This window comes from Artibeus jamaicensis, unplaced genomic scaffold, assembly GCF_021234435.1.
Source record: "Artibeus jamaicensis isolate MK-2021 breed Jamaican fruit bat unplaced genomic scaffold, CSHL_Jam_final contig_233, whole genome shotgun sequence".
Taxonomy (NCBI): Eukaryota; Metazoa; Chordata; class Mammalia; order Chiroptera; family Phyllostomidae; genus Artibeus; species Artibeus jamaicensis.
This window is the reverse complement of record NW_026521486.1, coordinates 69,891,891-69,897,043: the sequence shown is the minus strand read 5'-3', so window position 1 is coordinate 69,897,043 and position 5,153 is coordinate 69,891,891.

The following is a 5,153-nucleotide window of genomic DNA, read 5'->3' as shown; positions in this document are numbered from 1 at the left end:
CAGTGCACACGCGCCCGCCCGCCCGGTGACCCGCAGGGAAATCCGCCGGGCTGTGCCCGTCGGTCTGGCCCCGCCCCGCCGAGACGGGAGGGGAAAGAGTGAGGGCAGAAGTGGTCTATATCCCGGGGAAAGGTGATCGTACCTGCTGGCCCGTGAAACTTAAGGGAGGCTTGAGTCAAATGACTGCAGAGACTTCAGTAAACTAATGTAGTTGGTTATTGTCCAGGTGGATTTCTGATACCTAATGATGAGTCATCATTTAAGCCCTCTTTACAGTAAATGCCAAATGCTGAATAATTAACATGTCTGAGGAACCTTCTATAATTATGCAAAGATAGATGATCATTCTTCCGTGATTTTGTTGAATATAATTATTTTTTCATCCTTACCTGTTGGGAACTTAATGCAGGATGCGTTCTTTATTTTCATCGTGGAATGAAAAATATCTTTCATTCAGTGATTGAGTGTTTGTGGGAGATCACAAAAATAAATGGAAGATTGGAAAGCTCAACATTAGGGATTAAACTAGAAATCGTCATATTCTCATAAACTTGAAATATTTACATGTTTTCTCTCATCAGCACTTTATAGACAGCCTGGAATATCAATAGTAATCTTCTCTGACAAATTGCGCAGTGCACATTAGATAAGAACTTATTTTTGTTTTCATTTCTTCTTTCAGACAAAACTGACTAGTGTTCTAGCAGATTTTAGTCTGTGCTTTTTACCTCCAAACATTTTGCTTTCAAAAGCTTGCTGTGAAGAGTATAAATTCTAGGCACAAAAATAAAAGCACATATTTGTTTGGGGGGGTCCCCATTTATATGTAACATATTGTGTTTGATAGAATTAAGGAGATATTCAAAATCATTGACACAAGGATAGAATTTTACCACAAAGAAAGTATTGTTAACCGCTTGGCCAAAATGTCTAAAAAGAAATGTGCCTTTAAAAATTATCTATGGTATACACAATTGAAAGCAATATACCTCATAAGATGGTTTGGTTCAAGCGTTTTAGTCATTTAGTAAATATTTATTACTAGGCAACGGGGTTGAGAAAGACCAGTGGATGAGACATAGACCCTGCTCCAAGTAGCTTACAGTTAAGAGAACTAGAAAATTGTTAACTGTTATACCATGTGAAAAATAAAAAGCCTTTCTGGAACATGCGACATCAAGAAAGCAAGTAACACAGGTAGGTGAAATAGTGCATTCTGAATAAAAGTGGGAAAGGCTAAGAGAGCTTTACTATGACCAGAGCCTGCTTTAGGGGTGAAGATGGCCAGTGCTGAGACGCAATTCCTTTATTATGTCGATACTGTTCTTAGATTATGAAAATTGCTCTAGTAAAGCATGAGATAAACAGAATAATGCAATCTTAAATTGGAAAGAAATTTTAGACACTTTTGCTAGTCCCATGTAGTAGACATATTCTCAGACACATCCTTAATAGGTGATCATTATTTCCTCTGCTTAAAACATCACACTGACAATGAAGTCACTCACCATCTCTCAGGCAGGCCATTTCAATGCTACACACCTCACTTGACAAGTATTTATTTAAGGACCCTCTTTGCATCAGAGCTACAAATGCTGGACAAGCTAGATACTTCTATCCAGATGAGGCTTTTAGTTAAAGGTGTTCTGATTATAATCATCAAGCAATTATAATACAAAGTAGTAAGTGCTAAATTTATTTCAAAAATCCTTGCTATGGGCCAGGTGCTATTTTATTTTATTGTAAAATATACAGAATGAAATTTACCATTTAAACCACATTTATTATAAAATTAACTGGCAGTTACATTCACAGTGCTGTATAATCATCACCACTCCTGTGCTGTTTTAAATGCTTGGAAAATATGAACTCATTTAAAGAACAAAACCCTTAAGAAACAGATATTATTATGTCCATTTCACAGATGGAAAAACTAAAAAAAAAAGTGGAACTGTTAATGGGGGAGACCTGAGTCAGGGACTCACCATCCACCTCTGTTTTTGTCTCACTAGCAAGACATGAATTCAAAAGAAAGACAAACTCATATAGTGGAAATGAGACAGCAAGTTTCCTTATGAAACACACATGAGCACAAAGCTGCAAGCAGGTACCCAGCTGGTCTGAATGCCCTTCATACAGAGGAAATGAAGTTGTTCTGTACACTTGAGCTGAGGCTACAAATGGGTGCTCAGCTATATCAGTGTTCAGGGCTTATATACTTTACTCAATTTCCAGGTTCCCCCTCCTTCACCTTCTAAACCTTGGGAATAATGTATAGCTACAAAAGCTTTCTTTCTCAGCTCGTAAAGACTCTTTGTATTAGTGAAATTGCTACAGGGTTTCCCTTCCCAGCAAAGAGTCTCCAGGACTCCCCTCCTCCTGTATTAACTCCCACTTGTGATGTTTGGAACCCGTGGCAGTCTTACTGGAACCCGTTTGGAACCCGTGGCAGTCCTGAGCAGGCTCAGGACTGCTGGGTCAGTGGGTGAGACATGTCTCTCCTCCTCACTGCCTTAGTTTACTACCTATCCTACCAACAGAAAGATGAACTTACTTTATTAAAGTATAATGTGCCATTCATGCACACTTAAGAAAAATTTAAAATTACTAAGAAAATGTACAGCATCATTAGAAAAATAAATGAAGGAGGCGAACAGAGACAAAAAAAAAGACAAAATAATATGGTGAAAGGCAGTCTCAGGAGCTACCCAACAGTTTGCCTCCATCCCAAAGTCAAAACCATAAAATCAAATATAAATCTGGAAATATTTACATGAAATATTGACCCCTAAATTATCATTACTCTAATATTCTTGAGCTCAATATTTATTCAGTAAGGCAATATGTATGCAGCAATTCCTAGAAATCTTCCCTAAAAGAACAGTATTCTTGTTACCAAACAAGAGGTCCCTCCCAAGGACAGAATACTAATATCTACTGGGCTCTTCTGTCCACTGTCAATTGGAAAGACATCTCTCAATGCCAGAGATTTGTGAAAAGGGAAACAAAATGTTTATTTAATGCTATTCAGGCCTAATGCCTCTGATACAGGGTGCAGACAGGGGGGCCCCCAAAAAAGATTTAGAAAGGTGTCCAGAATTCAAAGTGTATAGAAATATTGGAGAGACATATAAGATGTCCTCACCGCCCCCCCCCCAGGGGGAAGGGATGAATGGAGCCAGGCCATTGAGAGCTATTTTGCATAGCAACAGTTTTGGAGCTAACCTCTGGAGGAATGGTTATTTAACATATCTATAACCTTTAACTGGTTTCATAGATATGTTAAATAGCAGTGGCCAAGTTTGAGGCCAGAGAGAAGGAACTAGCAGAGACTCAGAGTGTAACTAGGGTCGGCGCTCCTGAGAAGGGAGAAGGTGGTGGCAGGGACTCAAGATGGAACTAGGAGCTGCCCTCCTGAGTGGCAGGGACTCAAGATAGGAACTAAGGGCTGCTCTCCGGAGAGAGAAGGGCTTGGACTCAGAATGTAACTAGGGGCTGCGCTCCTGAGTGAGCTGGGACTCAAGATGGGATCTATGAGCTGCTCTCCTGAGTGAGGAGGGCTTGGACTCAGGATGTAACTAAGGGCTGCGCCCCTGAGTGGAAGGGCCGCTGTGTGGGAGCTTGGAAAAGACTGGCTCCAGGACATGAAGGGTCCCTGCTTGGGCAGATGAGGGAGAGCCACGCGGTTTCAGCAGAGTGAGGACCCCCTGTTGGTGGGGTGAAAGAGGGAGCCACGTGGTTTTGGCGGAGTGTGGACCCCCTCTTTCCCAGGTGAAAGGGAAAAACCACGCAGCTTTGCCAGAATGGAGATCCCTGCAGCCAGGTGAAGAAGACAGCCACATGCTTTTGGTGGAGTGCGGACTCCTGCAGCTTTGGTAGAAGAGGCCCACGCGGCTTTGGGGTGCCCCCTTTGGCCGCGGGGCCTGAAAAGCAACAGAGACTTTGACTGGAACTGGGTACAAAGGACTCTTGCCAGTGGACTATGAGAGGGTACCACAGTACTTTGGATTAACTCGAGATCCTGCATGGTGACACAGCTGACGGTGCCAGCGGCCTGCAACACAGACGTGTGCTCTTTTCCTGATTTACGGTACCCGGAGTTGGGACAGTGGGAGAAGGGAGCGCTGTGTGGGTGTAGGTGTACAACCTAAAGGACTTTGATATTTTAGTGGTGGCATTAGGCCTGAATAGCATTAAATAAACATTTTGTTTCCTTTTCACAAATCTCTGGCATTAAGAGATGTGTTTCCAATTGGCGGCGGACAGAAGGGCCCAGTAGATTTTAGTATTTTGGTTTTTGGGAGGGGCCCCTGTTGTACAGCAGTTTTGGGCATCCCTAGGTGGGCCAAATATTGTATTGCCCCTCCCTCGGACGACCTCCTCTTGTTCGGTAACACCTCCACTAAAATATCAAAGTCCTTTAGGGTATACACCTACACCCACACAGTTCTCCCTTCTCCCACTGTCCCAACTCCGGGTGCTGTAAATCAGGCAAAGAGCACACGTCTGTGTTTCAGGCCGCTGGTATGGTCAGCTGTGTCAGGCAGGATCTCTCTCGAGTTAATCCAAAGTACTGTGGTACCCTCTCATGGTCCACTGGCAAGAGTTCTTCATACCCAGTTCCAGTCAAAGTCTCTCCTACTTTCCAGGCCACGTGGCCAAAGGCGGCACCCCAAAGCTGTGTGGGCCTCTTTTACCAAAGCTGCAGGGGTTCACACTCCACCAAAAGCATGTGGCTTTCTTCTTCACCTGTCCGCAGGGGTCTCCATTCTAGCAAAGCTGCGTGGTTTTCCCTTTCACCTGGGAAAGAGGGGGTCTGCACTCTGCCAAAACCACATGGGCTCCCTCTTTCACCTCACCAAGAGGGGGTCTTAACTCAGACCATGTGGCTCTCTTCTACCATGGCTGCAGAGGTCCTCACTCTGCCTCAAACCGAGTGGCTCTCTCTTCACCTGGCCAAGCGGGGACCCTTCATTTCCCGGAGCCAGTCTTTTCCAAGCTCTCACACAGGCCCTCTAACTCAGGAGTGCAGCCCCTCGTTACATCTTGGGTACGAGCCACTCCCTTCTCTCTGGCTCAAAACTTGGCCACAACTATTTAACATATCTATGAAACCAGTTAAAGGTTATAGATATGTTAAATAATCATTCCAG